The sequence below is a fragment of the Lissotriton vulgaris genome, chromosome 8, assembly GCF_964263255.1.
Source record: "Lissotriton vulgaris chromosome 8, aLisVul1.2, whole genome shotgun sequence".
Lineage (NCBI taxonomy): Eukaryota > Metazoa > Chordata > Amphibia > Caudata > Salamandridae > Lissotriton > Lissotriton vulgaris.
In genome coordinates this window covers 1,421,640,373-1,421,659,443 of record NC_141696.1, presented here as the reverse complement: position 1 = coordinate 1,421,659,443, position 19,071 = coordinate 1,421,640,373, and positions in this window count along the sequence as shown.

Below are 19,071 nucleotides of genomic sequence, written 5' to 3'. Positions count from 1 at the left end.
CAAACCGCTTTTTACAGCGAGAAAATCAGCCAGGCAGCAAACTCTTCAAGGGAGACGTTTCTCACCTTGAAAAAGCTTCTCAAACCCCCCAACTCCCCAGATGTACGAGACCCTACTATAGAACACTGCAACGAGTTAGCAAACTTTTTTGACTCTAAAATTCAAAATATACTTAAACAACTTCCGCCACTCCCCCCTTCAGACCCACTCTCCCTCCCCCCCTCCCATCAGCAAAGAAATGGCGTTGAACTTAGTAAATTTCAACCCATAAACGCGGAAACTCTGGGCTCTATACTACAAGCCCTCAAAAGCGGATCGCCCCACGACCCTGCCCCGCTGAGACATCTTAAACTTGTAGCCCCGACCATTCTGCCTCTCATAATCGACCTCTTAAACACATCTTTTGACTCTGGAATAGTGCCCACCAACTGGAAAAAAGCGGTAGTGAAAGCACTCATAAAAAAACCCAACCTTGACCCGGATAATTTGGCCAACTACAGACCTATATCTCTCCTCCCGGGCATCAGTAAATTAGCGGAAAAATACATAAACTCCCAGCTCTCTCTCTATCTGGAGTCCAATGAATTACTAAAAACCTCGCAAACGGGCTTTCGCCCAGGCCAAGGGACAGAAACAGCTATGGTGGCGGTGGTCGAGGAAGCCAGGAAGATCATCGATGCAGGAGGATCAGTGGCAGTGATCCTCCTGGACCTCAGCGCAGCTTTCGACACCGTCAACCATAGCATTCTTGCCCAACGTCTAGCAGATCTTGCCATTAAAGGAACCGCCCTTGAGTGGCTAAAATCCTTCCTTCACAATCGCTCCTTTCAGGTAGCAGACGGAGACTGCATCTCCAAGGAAACCCCGATACGTTGCGGAGTGCCACAGGGCTCCTCTTTGAGCCCGACACTCTTCAACGTATATATGGCACCTCTAGAACAAATTGTCGTCCCCTATGGCATCAAACTACTGACCTACGCGGACGACACACAGTTGGTCGTTTCCCTAAGCCAGTCAGAACCTCCCTCCATAGATCTGTATTCCTGCCTGGAGGACATCGTCAGTTGGATGAGCAACTCCCATTTAAAGCTCAATGGGGAAAAAACGGAGCTTATGGTTCTAGGCAACCAGTCCCTTTTTCGCCCGGAATCTTTATGGCCGCCCAGCATGGGCCCACCTCCAACCCCCAAAACCGATATCAAAAGCCTAGGGATCTGGCTAGATAATAAACTCACTCTCAGCACCCAGGCCAAGAAAACTGCGGGAACTTGCTTTGGCTTGCTCCGGTCTATTCGCAAAATCCTCCCTATCCTCCCTTTCCAGTCCAGAAAACTGGTCATCCAGGGCCTCATATTGTCCAGATTGGACTACGGAAATGCCTTATACCTTGGATCCCCAAAAAAAGTCATCTCTAAACTCCAGGTGGTGCAAAATGCGGCGGCACGAATTCTTACTGGCACCAAAAAGCGCTGCTCTGCCAAGCCCGCACTCAGTGAACTTCATTGGCTCCCGGTGGAACAAAGAGTGCACTTCAAGGCTATGTGCTTAACCCACAAAATCCTGCACGGAAAAGGTCCCCCGGTTCTGAAAAATCTCATAACTCCCCACACAACAACCAGAACCCTACGCTCTACTAATGCCCACCTGACTAAAATACCCAAAACCAAAAAATCACGTTTTGGAGATCGGCAATTCTCCTACCTGGCATCCAAGATGTGGAACACTCTTCCACCAGCCCTCCGGGCCCAACCTAATCTCATATCATTCCGTAAATCCCTGAAGACACGGCTGTTCCCCTGATCCATGCCACCCCCCGGCCCATCCTTTTGAGAACTTGGTGGATTATGTCAGCGCTGGGACGCTCTCGGGCAGCCATGCGCTCTACAAATCTCCTAAATAAAATAAAATAAATGAAGAAATCCTAAATTAGTTAATGTCAGTAGTGTAAACTTTACCATTGCGGTCAATGGGAAAAAGCTACTAGTGACAATTGGTCACTTGCAGGTCGAGTTAGGTGGAACCCACGGATGGTTACGGTGCTGCGAGTCCCAGGAACAAGCCACAACAGTCAGTTCCATTTTACCTGTCCCAAGAGGCCTGGGTGCATAGTTGTCCTGGCTATCCTTGGTTCTGAAGTGGGAGCTGCTGGAGATCTGAGTTTACCGTATAGACGGTGCTGGGGAGAAAACTGATGAAAAAGGTCGACAGCAGGGTCACTGCTGTGGTCAGTTAAAGGTGTTGCGTTGTTCCCTCTTGTTGCAGAGTTGAGTCAAAGGGGTGGTAACCGAACTCGTCACCAACAAGCCTTGGTAGTGGTATGGTCAGCAAGATGATACTTCAACGTTTGGAGATCGGCGGGAAAAGGGTAGCCACCTGAACATTCTGGAGCTCAGGACTACATTTCTAACAATGCACTGGACTGCCTACTTTTAGGTGCTCTCTTGGAGGACCAAAGGTCAGTAATTATTTTGTTCCAGGATGTTTTGTCACCTGCGTTTCAAGGAGACTAGTTCCACTAGTCCAGGGGAGTCTGGAGTTGCCTTCGGCTCTCAAAGTGGTCCCTCTATTTAGAGGAGTCGATCTTTGGTCCAGGATGAGTCGCAGTCATGCAGTTTCAGGAGGGCTGCCACCAGTGCAGGGTATCCTTCATTTGGTTTGTGCAGCCCCTCTTTTCCCAGACTCAGGTCTCTTCTTTTTTGTCTTCACAGATCTGAGGTTCTGGTGTCAAGGGTGTCCCTTAAATCCCAGATTTAGGGCTGTTAGTGGTGTGGGTGCAAGTGGACAATGGGCTACTTGCCCTAGCAGCTTATCCACCATTAGGTGACTACCAAGGCACACCTTTTCTACCTCGAATCCTGTATTCTGCCACTTGTAAAAATGACAGAAGCCTTCCATGGCTGTACAGACCAGGTAGCCCACCCTAAAGGTGTGGCTAGTCTTTTTCTGGTGTTCACCCTCCAACTAACTAACTTTTCCCCCTGCCTGGTTGCAAATGTACCTGGGGTGGCAAACCTCCTTTGAGAGTCAGCCTGCGTGCATATCAGAGGTGGTGCATGCTTTGAAGCTCACCGTCTTGATGTGCCACTTCACTAGCCATCCTGTCAGAGAGGCAGGTGTCACCTTCTTCCTGGACAGGCCTAGAGCACAGGAGAGGCTGTGACAACCATGTGGGCAACCTCTAAGGTATCCACCTGGGTGCACAGCACATCAACCTGACATTGGAATCATGTCAGGGGTGAGTTGTTTGATAGTAAACATGACCCTATTTGGCGGAACCATAATGGAGCTGGTGACCTCGAATTGTCAGCAGAAACAAGCAGATTGTATCACATAGCACCAGGTCTCAAACCTAATCACCCATGGTTAATATTCATAGATTAGTCTAAAAATAATTAGTGATCCTGATATTTTCATGTGCAACCACTTCTAGAACTCTAGGATGATGATAAAATGTTTTAGTCTGCCCATTGCAGGGTATGAATACCTGCATCAACACCAAGTTCAACCTGTATGCCCCATTGTAGTTCCTTGAACCTCTCACCACTGCAACATTTCCCCCAGGCAGAATGCACACTCAGATATTTAGGTGATGATGAGACATTTGTAGCCTTTGCAGGGCTAAATGACTGGCTTGTAGTAAAAGTCTACCATGCATCTAGCGCAACAAGCCTAAATAGCAAGGAGATTAACCATATGGGGCCTAATTTATGAAGGCCTTGCGCCGCCGGTGCGTCACTTTTAACATGGGAAAAAGTGACGCATCGGTGGCGCAAGGCTTTCATAAATGAGGCCCATGGTGTCAGGCCAAAAACCAAAACATTGATCAGCAAAGTATCCTATCTCAGGAAGTATAAACAGGAACATTCAACTCACATAATATATATATAAAAACAAGCAACAAACTTTACCAGGCTCCAATTTTGTTCTAGGTGTATGAAAACCCCATCGAAAGGATTTGGAAGCCGTGCCATCATTGGTTTACCCAAACTACTGATTGAAAAATCAACCTGGTTTTGTCAATATTTACACATGATCCCATTTAAGGATATGGACATCTTCGATGTAAAATAAGTCATGTCTGGAATCTGTTTGTCGCAAAATAAACTAATAGGATCAACATGCCCTGGTAAACGATGACTCATAATATGTGGCTACGATAAAACTGCTCTCCAACCTTCAGCCTTCAATATTTCTTTACTGGGCACATGGTATTGAGAGTTTCAATGAAGTCAAGGAAATGCTTGCAGGTATTTACTTTCCCAGGCTTCAAACTCTTCCTGAAAGGAAACCCTACAAACCGCAAGGTGAGGTGAGCTCTGGCAGGCAATGCGTGTTTCAAAGTCTCTGGATTATTACGTATTGTAAGAAATAATTTTTTTAAGAAACTGTCTGTACAGCTGCATTCAATAAACATGATGGGGCATATTTACAACAGCATGGCGGAGCGAGGGGTTATACCACAATTGGTAACGCTATATTCTTAAAACGCTAGGATGTGCCGTATTTACAATAATACGGCGCACTCCTGCATTTCCCTTAGTGCTGGTGGAAAACTTAGCTGCCTTGCACCAATGCAGGCACCCTTACATCATAGTGCAAGGGTGCCCATGTTGCAGGGAATGATTATTCATGTGCAGGAAGGTGTTCCTTCCTGCACACGAACAATGGCGACTTTTTTTCATTCTATGTGTGCTGCAGCATAGTTAGCAACAGCAAAAATGAGGAGACATTAATCATTTCTCCTTGATGCCCCAGTTTGAGACCAGGCTTTCCCTGGTCTTATTTTTGGTGCTAACTCATATTTACCTCAGCCTTGTAAATAAGGGGCAGCATCAAAAGGCAATGGGTGTTGCGGCGGAATGCCCGCTGCAACACCCATGCCCTTGCCCCTTTCATGCTAAGTGATGCATGCTAAGTGCTGCATGCATAGGGGCATTATTTACAAGGTGGCGTTGTCACGTTAAGTAGCTTAACGCATCCTTGTAAATAAGCCGAAGGGGTTAGCGCCACCAGAACATCATAAAAGTGACTTTCTGGTGGCAATAACCCCTTGTACATGTGCCCTCATCTTTGGCCCTTCGCCTGTACAGAATGTGCTAGTAGATCACGCAATCCTCCTCAATTACTGGTTCAGAGCTGATCAGTCTACAAGGTAAGGTAAACATTGTTGAAATCATGAGGTGTACGTCTATCTTCACGTAGGAAAGCAATAGTTGTATCTGGTCCCTAAAAGAATGTTCTTGTTTAACCCTGCAACGAAGCCTCAAAGCCTCGCTATTTTGTAGTCATACATTACCTAGCTGTAGCTGAAAGCCCTCATCCTTGCCTGTTGTTTTTAGATGACAACCCAAAAGAAATAATAATTTATGTAAAAGAAAACTGAGAACTGAGTGCATTCACTCCATGATTTTATTTCACAAACCCTCCTTATTCACTTTGTTGTCTAAATCAGGATGGAGTGTACTTCACCAGCCTCCCCAAAAATATTGTAAGAAGAAAAGAAATGGTTTTGTCCTGATCAATGCAACATGAAACATGGAGATACCCATATGACTTGTTTACATGCTGCTGGTTGGGGGTGTTGAAATCTGGCTACTAGTTGTGTATGAGCTCTCAGCCGGTGCCTACTGGTTCAGTCTGCCATTTTAGTATCTGTATGGCTTGATGCAGCTGTGGCTAAAGACACCAATTCCTGCTCTGGGCAATTAACGACAGTTAAGGATCCTGAAAAAAACCCTCCCTCTCATTTATAGGCATCCACATGGTCCAGTTATTAGCACTTTGATCAAGCTCTATGCTATAATATGTCAATTTGGCCTATCCAGACTCGCCTGTGAATCATTTGTATAAACTTTAACTGGTGCAAAATGCTTCTTCCGGCCTTATCACTGGACTCCCATCATCCCAGTCTTTAGATGTCTTCATCGGTTCCAAATCGGTAACATGGTACATTGTAGAGCCTTCAATGTTGGTATCACCAAGTTCCTGGTTGCTAAATGCAATGGTGCATTGCAAAGTGTGCTCAGCACTGCACAAATTTCTGTCAGTGTCTCAAAGTCAAGTCTGTAATTTATAGATTTAAATCTTTGTCGAAGGCTGGTGCAAAAATGTGGATATGTGTGCCCCTAACTCTGCAGGCTGAGACCAACCAGCTACATTTCTGGATGCTATTGAAGATTTGTCTTCAATCAATGACATCAACACCTTTTTCTTCTTTTAGATGTTCAGACTGGAACCTTTTATTGCCTCTCAGTAGTGTCTGTCTTCCTTTGTAGTATTGTAACTAAACAGCACTAAAAATGTCTGTGAATGGGTGCATTAGAAAATCAATTAACATATAACATAGCATAACATAACGTATGTGTTATATCCTCTGGGAATCTTATATATGTATGCCTTTAACATAGATGGAACCCTGTTACAGCATGGGATTCTCTATCACTTACAAAGCAATCATAAACCCTGCGTAGAGGTAGATGGATCTTTGTTTTCAACAGCGATGTGAAGAGCTGACGTCAATACAGAGCTTTATCAATTAGCATTTCTTTTAGTTCAGTCAATAAAGAGAGTTAGTGTTATTTAAAGGGTTCTCCTTTTCAAATCATTTAGTTTGACATATTTATTAAGGTATTATTTTCCAAGTCTCATCACTAAAAGTTGATATAATCAATCAATCCATTGATATTTGGTAATAAAGTAAATCAATATATTAAGCAATAATGCATTGATATATTAATATTAATGCATCAAGTGTGTTCCATGAAGAAACTCCTCTAGTCTAAATTAATCAGAGTTAAATGCGAAAAGGAATAAAAATGTCAGATCAGATACCCATGAAGGGTCCTGATGAGAGAATCAAGCATAAAAATGAAGCTTTGGTAAAGAGTCTCCTCTCTGACAGTCTGGGATAAGGGGCAAAATCTCAATCTGTCTGCTCGCTCTGCTCCTAGTCGAATAACACACATTTAAATAAAGGCACATTTTCTGGGTTGAAACATCAATATTCTTTCTTCTTCATGTTGACCAAAAAGCTGTCAGCACACTAATGGAAACAGGTTTACCCCCCATCTTCTCACCAGAGTACCATCATCTTTTAACCATATGTCCTTGATTTTTACTGCACATCTTTTCTTGTTTTACAAAACATTTTCCCATAAATCATCCTCGCTGTCATCTGAATCTTTTGTGGTGAGAACCTCATACAATACAACACATTTCTGTTAATTAGCTGATTAGCAGTAGCTTCGAAAATTGCAATGTCTGAAGGAAAGAGAATAAAAACATTTTGCACACACAGATATTCAATGTAGACAACAGGCCTTTCAAGAATTAATATATTCTCCTATTCATTCATGGCATCTTTGGTTATGTCAAGTTAAGAACTCATGCTACATTTCTATATAACTGGTCTATATTTTTAAATATGGTTGCTTACTACAAATTTTGCATTTGACACATTTCATTTTTAAACGTAAGCTCTGCACAATATTTTTTTATAAGCATTTTGAAAATGACTAAATTCACGGCAGCAGAACTCTGTGCTTTCGAATTCTAGAAGGGAGTGCTGACCAGATAAGTTGGACTTATTTCTGCCAGTGTTCGATGGATCGCGCTGTCTTCCTCTGAATAAATTAAACACTTAGAAGCTGTCTGCTTCCATTCGTTTCCACAATATGTTTTTAACTTTCAATAAGGAACAGAAAATCAACTGATCAAACTGAAAAAAAATGTTTTCATCATCATTACATTTTTTTTAATTTAGACATTTGTCTCATACAATAAATATAAAAAGATCATAAAATGCTACACAAGTACATAAACATTAAGGGACCTATTAACAAGCCCCTTGCGCCGGCGGTGTGTCACTTTTTCCCTTTCTCAAAAGTGATGCACGGGGCTTGCAAATAAGCCCCCAACAATTTAAAATAATTGACAGTGATTAAAGTCTAGCTGATGTACAAGTGAGATTCATCAATTGCATTAAAAATACCAATCTCACTGCTACCAGTCTAGACATTATATTATACTATATAAAGGTTGATTCTAAATCCAATGCAAAACTAAAAAGCTTTGCCAATCGAATACATTTAGCACTTTAGAACACCCCCTTTGCAAACTGCTGCCACACAACCTATACTTAAACTAAAATATTCCCAGATAGGTGAAACCTTATTCTAAATTTTTAAATCATGATATGCATTTGCAGATTTGGAAGAGAATGTAAATATAAAATTGAAGCTTTTTTTCCTGCTAATTACGCAAATCAACAGTAGAAATCTTAAATAATTTACATATTTTTAACCTGAGACTGAACTTGACTCTCTTATTTCTTTTTTCTAGAGGGTTCTGGGGGTGGTGAAGTTAAAAGACTTTGTGCCATATTTATCATTTTTTCATGCAGCGCAGCCAGACACATTGGGGCATATTTTTCATGGTTTAGCGTTGCTGGTGCAAGGATAGCGTGAAACCTAATTTGACATTTACCAAGCCACGCAAGGCCATATTGCATGGCCCTGTTTGTTTTGGTAAATGTGGAGTAACGCTTGCGTGAGGGAGACAGTTCATGGGTGCACTGTTATTGTTCCTCAGCATCCACCCATGGTTTCTAGAGCATTGCCACATTTACTATTAGTGGTAGACTTGAGAATGTGTAAAAATGCTACACATCCAGAGAGGAGGCATAACGAGTAGAAATATGCTTATTTCTATAGTTTTTTCCTATTTCTATATGTAGGCAGGATTATTTTTGTTCAGGTAGGGACACCTTCCTTCACAAAAACTATCCTTGAGGCTTTGTTCCTGTTTCTGTGTGTGCTGCAAAATGCAGAAAACATAGAAAGCGAGGAAAACTAAGAGAAATAAAGATATTTCTTCTTTTTACGCCTCCCCTAGGAAGGTGTAGCCTTTTTGCACAACCAGGTCTACCACTCATGCTAAATCTCGGAATGTTCCAAAATCCATAGGTGGATGCATGTGAACCAGGAAGGCATTCACCAATGGATGCTTACCAAGGGCAGAGTGACACAAGGCATTTTGACATTCACCATGGATACAAGACCCTATGGAAGGACTACCCAGGAGGAGGAATCGCCATCGTCCACAAAAGCACCCTCCACATGAAAACCACCGGCACAGATGACACCACGACCATCATGGAGCGTCTCCACTTCCAGATCCAGGCCAACCCTAAAACAACTCTATGCGGAACCCTCATCTACAGGCCGCCCACCTCTCACCCTTCTTTCACCAACACCATTGCCGACCTCATCGCACCCCACACCCTCACCTCCACAGACTACATCATACTCCGAGACCTAATCTGCCAACTGGACAACCACGACGACCCCAACACCACCTCCGTCCTAGAGAACCTCGCAAACATAGGACTGAAGTGAATTTTCACCGTCCCCACACATACAGCGGGACACACCCTCAACCCCGTCTTTGCAGAAGGAAACAGCGTCTCCTACGGCTACACGTCTGGACAGACCACCACTGCATCCACTTCTCCTTCAGAGAAGCCACCGGACACAAGTACACCCACCGCCTACCCCGTAGAAGCTGTAAAAAAGTCAGTGAAGACCAACTGACCTCCTCCCTCATCAGCATTCCACCACCGACAATGCCAGATGTTCACACAGCGGCACGCAACTTCCACTCCTGGATCACAAACTGCACTGACACACTAGCCCCCCTCAAGAAAGCCACAGGACGACACATCAAGAAATCAAGCTGGTTCACCCCTGCACTCCAAGAATCCAAGCGCTCCTGCTGACGACTCAAAAAGACATGGAGGAGAAACAAAATCCCAGTAACACACACTGCCTACAGAGAAGCCACCACAGCACACAACCAAGTTATCAAATCCACAAAGAAGAAATTCCTCCAAGACAGAATCTTCACCAATGCCAGCAACACCAAAGAACTCTTTTCCATCATCAAGGAATTTGCCAAATCCTGCAGCGAATCAACAGATGTCCCACCCTTCAAAGACCTCTGCAACAGACTCACACCATTTTTCCCCTCAAGATTAAGATAATCTACGACAACTTTAACAAGCAAGACGGCACCACTCCAGCCCCTTAAAGACCATGAAGAGCATCCACTCCAGAGCACCCTCAGCCCCCTGCCCACCCCACCGGTACTACACCGAACAATCAATTGCACCTTTGAAACTGCCACATTCCCCAGCGATTGGAAACATGCAGAAGTCAACCCCCTCCTGAAGAAACCCTCTGCAGACCAGAGGGACTTCAAGACCTTCAGGCCCCTCTCCCTGCTTCCATTCACAGCCAAGGTCATCGAAAAGGCCATCAACACCCAGCTAACACCTTGACATATCCCAATCCGGATTCTCTAGCAACCACAGCACCGAGACCACCCTACTCGCCGCTACCCACGACATCCGCTCCCTCCTCAACCAGGGCCAAATGGCAGCCCTCATCCTCTTGAACCTCTCATCTGCCTTCGACACTGTCTCCCACCGCACACTAGCCACCAGACTCCACGATGCTGGTGTATGCGTTAATGCACTTGACTGGATATGGTAATTTCTAACAGGCAGAAAGCAGCGAGTCAGACTCCCGCCCTATCTCTCGGAACCAACAGAGAACAGATGTGGAGTGCCCCAGGGATCCTCCCTCAGCCACACGCTCTTCAACATCTACATGGCCCCCCTCACAACCATTGTCAGAAACCATGGGCTCAACAACCGTCTCCTACGCCAACAACACCTAGCTCATCCTCTCCCTCACCAAAGAATCCAACATCACCTGACACAACTTCAAAGGAGGGATGAAAGTTGGCGCCACCTGGATGAAGAAGAGCTGACTGAAACTCAACTCAGAGAAAACAGAAGTCCTCATCCTTGGCTCAACCCCCTCTGCATGGGACGACACCTGGCTGCCCCCTGCCCTTTGAACCCCCCCACCCGACCGACCACACACAAAACCATGGCATCTTCCTAGACTCATCTCTCACGATGAACCACCTGATCAACATCTTATCCGCAGCCTGTTTCAACACCCTCTGCATACTCAAAAAAATTATCAAATGGATCTCATCCGAGTCCAGAAAAACGGTCACGCATGCCCTCATCAGTAGCAAACTGGACTACAGCAATGCTCCTGAACACCGCAGAAAGAATGATCCTAGACATCCCCGTCACACCCACATCACCCAACACCTCGCGACCTCCACTGGCTCTCCATCAAAAGAAGAATAACCTTCAAACTCCTCACTCACACACACAAGGCCCTCCACAATATTGGACCAGCATACCTGAACAACCACCTCTCCTTCTACGCACCCAAGAGATACCTCCGATCATCTGACCTTTCTCTGGCCACCATTTCACGCATCTACAAGACCAGAATGGGAGGAAACTCCTTCTCTTACCTCACAGCCAAGGAATGGAATAAACTCTCCAACCACCTCTGGCAAGTCCCTATATTGCTCCAGTTCAGGAAGGACCACAAGCCCTGGCTCTTCGGATGACCCCAGAACTCAAAGGAGCCCCCCCCCCAGCCCCCTAGTGCCTTGAGACCCTCACGTGTGAGTGGCTGCGCTGTACTCACCCTGATTAATTGATTGACCTTGCGCTGCCTGGAGTTACTCCAGATTTACCAAGCACCACAGGACCACGCAAAGTGGCCAAGTGGCCAAGTGGCTTGGTAAATCTAATCTGGGTTTTGAGTCACCCTTGCATTACTTTGCATGATGCAAGGGCGACGCAAACCTTTGACAAAATTTGTGATTCCTTAAATGCAATTGCAAAATAAGGAATGGCAAATTTTGCGATTCCTTATTTTGCACACTTTCCATTTCGCAAATTTGCATTCGCAAAGGCCGAAATTCAGCGAATTTCGGCCTTTGCGAATGCAAATTAGCTTGATACCTCTGGCCCTAAGGTTTTAATTTTTTATAAAAATCTCAAGGTTGTTGTACAGTTACAATTCCTGTAGGTGTCAGCTTGTGGGTACAAGAAACCAGATCTTTTCAGTATGTTTCAGATTATAATGTACTTGGTGACATGAACTAATGTGCTTGATCACATGGACAGAGTATTGAGCCTTTAGTTTAAAATGGTAAATAGCACCTAAGTCTGACCGGTAATTTTAACCAAACAGTGTTTACATTTGTAGTACTTAAGATATAGTATTTAAATGTAGCAAGATGTCTAATTTTGTGTAACGGAGAAGGATAACTCATAAAGTACATCAACTACAAAACAGATATATAATTGAGTTTGGATTAAAAAAGTCAGTATATGGGGGCATGGCCAGCAACATAGCCGGATAGCCGCATCTGCGGAAGGTCCGGCAGCCCATACCGAATCCTGTTCTATATTCTGCCTTCCAATCGCCATCAAAGCATCACCAAACGGAGCTACTTATGACTAATAATACCCTGCCAATGTTACGGCTGTCAAAAGATCAAATAATGGCCCTGGAGAAGCGCTGGTGACGTAAGAAAGAGCTGCACCGCACTCACCTAAAATGGAGGACTAGATGTCTCTACCTCGCTGCAGGGGATTCAGCTAGGAAGACGGGCACTCGCTGCTTACCTCAGAAAGGCTCCCAGTTGAGCTGACCAGTTATTTTGGCTGCGGAGAGTGAGACGGGAAGACCGAGAAACCGCAGAGGTGAGAGGAGCTGTGCACGAATGGGACATCCGGTAATAGAGGCCCTGCGAAGAACTTGGGTGAGCTGCTGGACGGGAAGGCCCAAAGAACCCCTGTAACCAGACATACTGCTGGAGATTACTGTATGCGGAGAAGTTAACGACTGGGCCCGTTGCAAAGGGGAGGCGAAGGCGCACAAATCAGTAGTCGAGGCCGAGCGAGGGCTGGAGGGCCGCCGACCATGAGGATTCAGGAGGTGACGCAGGAGCTGCTACAAAGCTGCCACGACCTTGCTGTTTGAACTGCTAATGCCTCAGCTGCTCCAGATATCCGCTGGGTCGGAGGGGGAGTTATTGCCCCAAGCGAGGTGGCTGAGTGCTTGAGTTGGCGTACAGACTAGAGGGGCGGTGAGCATGCCAGATGCCTGGAATACTGTAGATTATCCTGGTCCCCCAAGGAGGGGATCCACACACCAGTAGTTGCCGACAAAACTCGAGCCCAGAACTTGGTGGAGGCATGAGGAATACACAAGACACAGGAGACCCAAGGGAATAAGTGGGGCAGGTGAGAGATCTCCTGGACTGCTACCTGGTCCCGTCAGAGGCTCCAGAGGCTGTTGGAGCTCAGAGATATGGGCGCCTCAGAGGCCTAGTGAAAAACAACTCCCAGTCACCATGCCACCTGTACCAGGAGAGGATATGTGGGGAAAATCAGAGGAGAGGACATAAGGTGACCAGCAACAAGAGAAAAATCTTCTGCAGGTTGCGGTGGAAGAGGGGAGAGAGAACTACCCTAGCCCCTCTAAGACTGAGCTAATTACCCTGAGCCCCAACTGCACGCTCGCACACGTGCTGCGAGTGTACGGAGGAGGGCACAGACAGGGGAGACGAGCAAGCAAGGGGAAGCAAGTCTGGAATACCTAATCTTGCAGCGGCAGACTAATCCAACCCCATTGATTGCCACTCCATAGGACACATTAATACAGAAGGCGAGGAGAAGGGCACAGGGAAGTGTGTTCCTAAACAGACTAGCTCGCACAACTCTGCCAGGGCTAGGGATAAAGTTCCCAAGTCGTCATAACAAGGGAAGATGGACAGATATGCACAAGTGCTATCTCCGACAACTGAGGCGGAAGGAGAGGCCACCGCCCTGCCTGATAACGCAGCACTCCTCCAAGCGATACTTGCCTCCATGGAAGTTTTGGAGAGGAAAATTGCAGAGATAAGGTTGGAGTTGACATTGATGTAGCAGGACATCTGGAATGTGTCAGAAAGAGTCAGTCAAATAGAAAATCGTATCTCTGAAGTGGAAGATGTATCCCACACCATGCATAAAGAAGTGTCTGGCCTAACTGCGGCCCTGAAGGAAGTGTCCTGGAAGGTGGACGACCCTGAAAATAGAGCCCACAGAAATAACCTAAGCTTCATAGGCTCCTGGAGGGAATAGAGGAAACAGATCCGGTCTCCTTTCTGATAACATGGCTTAGATACTCCCTTCCTACCACGCAATTCTCTCCCTGCTTCATCATTGAGCGGGCCCATAGGATGCCTAGCTTACCACCTCCACCAGAGCCCCCTCGCAGCCTCTGATTGCTCGATTCCTTATTTTCCAAGACCGTGACTACATTTTTGGGGAAATGAGATGAACCGAGGAAGTTAAAGATACTAACACCAAGATAATGGTATTCCCTGATTACTCCCGGGAGGTAGAAAAGATGCGTCAAACATTTGACTCAGTCAAGGTGAAACTAAGAGCTCCACAAATCCAATATATGTTTCTTTTCCCGGTGAAGCACAAGGTCATCTTCCGAGGTAGCTCACACTTTTTTCAGACACCGGAGGAGGCATGGTTCTGGATTGAAGAGCTTCCCCACCCTTAAGATGAGCACTGAGTTCACCGGAGACACCACACAGAGAAACCCCCAAAGGATCGTTCCACAAGCAACATACAGAGAAGAGGAGACTTATTCCTGTCATGACACAAGGAACACATAGTGGGTCACCCTTCCGCCCAGTGCTCGGCACAGAGAGGGGAATCTAACTCTCAGAATCTGAGGAAGATCCAACCCAGGTTAGAACTAGAAAGAAACAAACCAGACCACCTCCGATTTAACAGATAATGAAAATTCTGCAGATGAGGATAGCAATCACCCACTTCACAGAAATATAAACCAGATGGAAACATCGAGTCCAGAGGTCACCAACCAGGAGATCCTGCAACAACTACATAAGAGCGGTGAGGAAGGACGCAGTTACAGTACATCGGCAATAAAGGCCCAGAGACATTATTACGTTAAGCCCTAGGTGGCGACAAAACTGGTATTGTGTTAATTTCTTTTTCTTTGGTTTGTTCATAAACGATTAATCCGTGGGGAGGGTGGGGATACAGATCTCTCAGACTTTGCCCACGCCATTTTTTGCTCTATTGACCAGTTGAGGGATGGTAGTGGGAAGTGGGAGAGAGGGGGGAGTTTGTTGGGAGTTTTGATATATATTTTTTCACATGTAGCAATGTTATTTTTGTTTGTGGCCAGTCAATGGGATGCCAGGAGCGGGGCGTGGAGTAAGGGCAGGCAGAGTCGACATGAGGCTAGTTCTAGCCATCACAGAAGAACACTTCGATATGACCAATGGGTGAGGGAGGGTATCCTGTGTTGACGTGGAACATCAATGGAAGTTAAGAAGGGTTTAGTAACAAGGTATTTCAAAGGACTCAAACAGGATATAATCCTCCTACAGGAAACACACCTGATGGGAACACACTGCGCCTTCCTGGAAAGTGGGACATACATCACACTTGCGCATGCTGGATTTTCTTCGGGATCAAGGGGTGTCACCATGCTAATTAAAAAAAAAACTCCCCTTCAAACAAATAAAATCTGGATGGATCCTCAGGGCATACTTGTTGCAGTGCTCAGGACTTGGGGTCAGATAACACACACTAATCAGTGTATATGCTCCCCCGCACCTACATGCTTAGACTCTAGACAGAGTGGCTGAGATACTTCTTGAGTTGGACCCTCCCCATGCATATTCAGAGGTGACTTTAATGATGTGGTGGACTCAGAGGTAGACCTCACAAGCATAACCACAGGATCACATAAGCCTACTCCACTAGCTGACTTTCTGACTACCCTGGGCCTGACCGATCTCTGGCATCAGATACACCCAGTGGACTGCACCTTAAGGGCATTTTGCTAATTATTTTTGCTACGTACATTGCATTTAAGGAATCGCAAAATTTCTTAAATGGCAAGGTGAAATCTCCATCCTTCAGCTCAACCATCAGCCAGTACAGCACAGCTATTTCTCTCTTCACAACGGTCCCTTGCATAAGTCTATCTTCATATTCAAATTTGCGATTCCTTAAATGCAATTGAAAAATAAGGAATGGCAAATTTTGCGATTCCTTATTTTGCACCAGATTTTGCTTCATACATTCTGTTAGACCCGTCTGCTTCTGAGAGTCCCCTCACCACTATGATTTCTTTTGTTCCCCTGTACCTCCCAAAATTTGTCGCTTTTCTTTGTCTACCCGGACTTTTTATGTGCTGTTTCATGGGGCTAGATGTTCCTTGATGCCCAGTTGTTCACAAGCTTTTTGGCACCTATTTACAAGGCACCTGGCGAAACCTGTGACATTATAGACTGGGATTGGCAACCTGTATGAATGGCCTTAAAATGGTGGCCATCCTTTTTCCTCATGTGAGTGACTCCCCTTGGAGCCTCCATGAACTTTGACCTTTCAAGGTTTTGGCGCCCTTTTACCTGGCGCGCATTCCTGACAGGAATTGCTTTATTTCCCTCAGGTACACAAAATGGCTGCTCTAGAACCACAGTATGGTGGCTGTTAGGGTCCCAAATACATCTAAAAAAAAGTGCCATGTCATTGGCCTAGCCAGAGAAGGTTCTAGAACCTACTGGCACGAGCCAGCACCTCAGGGCACTGCCTATATAAGGTCCAGTCCCTGGTGGCCATTTTAGATGATGTTCCAGTTCTAGATGAAGAAGGAGATTCCAGACTTGACACCAGATTGACACCTGCCCTGTTGACCCCTGAGGTGGCTGGTAGCGCGGGCAGTAGAGTAGCAAAGGTCATGGGCGTTGATCCTGACTGGCGTTCCAGTCAGCTGCGTGTGCGGTGACCTTGCGCCTACAGCGCCTGCCCAGCGAGTGCCTCATTACCCCTGAGAGACTGTGGCCGATTTCGTGTGCCTCCCCGCCCCCCCGGTGGTGAATCACGATAGACTCCGCGGGTCGTGAGGCGAGAGCAAGTTCGCTGCGACCGTGATCGTCTTCTGTGCCCCTTTGCGACAGGTGCCTCCAGCGAGGAGCTCGGACGTCTCCGAGCCCCACCGGCGTAGAGTGCTTCCTGCGCAGTCTGAAGGTGAGGTGGTGCGCCGGGGCGGGGAAAGGCCGGCCTTCGTTGGGCGGGACTAGTGTCTCTGCCCCTCCCCAGTGAATCGGCAGCTGTAGCTGTGGGCGGGAACCATCCCTGTATGAGGAAGTCGGAGGGAGGTCCGTGGAGCCCCTGAGAACCCCGTCGCTGGCGTGAGAAGTGCTGTGCCCTGACTGAATCGCTTCCCGATTGCAGCCGATGTGAGGTGGGCCCGTTTCTTCAGGTGGGGAGCGGTGTTGTAAAGGTACTGTGAACCGGCATTTATTTGACTGAGCGCGAAGATTATGTGACCTCTCCGGCAGCCCGTTCGTCAGTCTAAAGACTTTGAACTGGTGCCGCCTGAGTACTAGCGGTGACAAAGCCCGTAGGCACGCTTAGACCCCACCGGCAAGCAGAGATCTCATCCCGGTGGCAGCCGAGTGTAAATGAAGTGTTCACTGTGTTTCCTTGCCTTTTAGATACACGCGCATACTCCCCGAGTGAATCTTAAAGAGTCCCAACACTCCTTTTGTGCCCAGAGAAGCCTGTATACATTATCAGTGAAATCATCATAAACTGTAAGAGTTATCTTTCCAAACTGAAACGTATTGCAAGTGTAATGTTCCTGAAGTATTTAATTGGTGGCAGCGATACCAGAATGAACATGTGTTTGTTTATTCAAATGAACCAGTATCTATTCTGCTAAACAAAAGTGATATTTATTGGCGATATTTATTCCTGATATTTATTCTATTTATTGATGATATTTATTCCTGAACTTATTTATTGTATTTATTTTAAAACCAAAACCCAGCAAATTGTGACCAAAAGAAATGTGTATGTGCTTTCCTCATTGAACCCTGTTCACAACAGAGAGTTTTTATATAAAGGAATCGTATTTTTCTACAGCAATGGTGTGGTGTCCTTCTTTTTGGTGACTGTACAAGGAGTTATTATTGGGTCAGAGCAGGCTTAGCACGAAAGCCTTCACTTGCCTTGTCACTTGAGCCAAGCTACCCCCTTTGTGCTGGGCTTGCCCATCGCAGGTCCAACACATTCCATTTAGCAAATTCGCATTCGCAAAGGCCGAAATTCTGCAGATTTCGGTCTTTGCGAATGCAAATTTGCTTGATACATCTGGCCCTAAGGTTTTAATTTATTATGAAAATCTCAAGGTTGTTGTACAGTTACAATTCCTGTAGGTGTCAGCTTGTGGGTACAAGAAACCAGATCTTTCTCAGTAGGTTTCAGATTATAATGTACTTGGTGACATGAACTAATGCGCTTGATCACATGGACAGAGTATTGAGCTTTTAGTTTAAAATGGTAAATAGTACCTAAGTCTGACCGGTAATTTTAACCAAACAGTGTTTACATTTGTAGTACTTAAGATATAGTAAAGGGACGATTCGGATGCCACCAGCGCAGAATTGTTTTCTTCAGACGCCTCGGACTCTGACTGTGGGGGGGAGGAGATAAGTGTGGAAATGCCTGGAGACAGTGTAGGGGCCTCTCGTGGCCACGCCGATATTCCTTGACATGTATGTATGTTTATGGCTGTGATTCCTATAGGGCCTTGATGCATTGTAATGACTGTGCCTTAGCTGGCCCTCACACACGTGTCCTACTTCACTCAGATCAGTACTAGCGATGTCATTCATGGGGTAATTAGTCGTTGTTAAACTGTTAAGCATTATAAGAGAGCGAAATGTTGAAATTAGCGGAGACTTTGATACGTTTTATACCCTCGGAGCACAAATGCAAATTTCCTTTTTCTTATATATGCTTTAATCCTGCGCCGCCCAGCCTCTGGGATGTGGGTCTTCTATGGCTGTGTATTGCCATTGGAACTGAGTATTTTTATCCGATGCATATCGACAGTAATGATGACTGTATGCTTTGTGCCTTTTTTTTTACTTCTTCGCTACAATAAAAATATGTTTAAAAAAAAAAAAAGATATAGTAATAAAATGTAGCAAGATGTCTAACTATGTGTAACGGAGAAGGATAACTCATGAAGTAAATCAACTACAAAACAGATATATAATTGAGTTTGGATTAAAAAAGTCAGT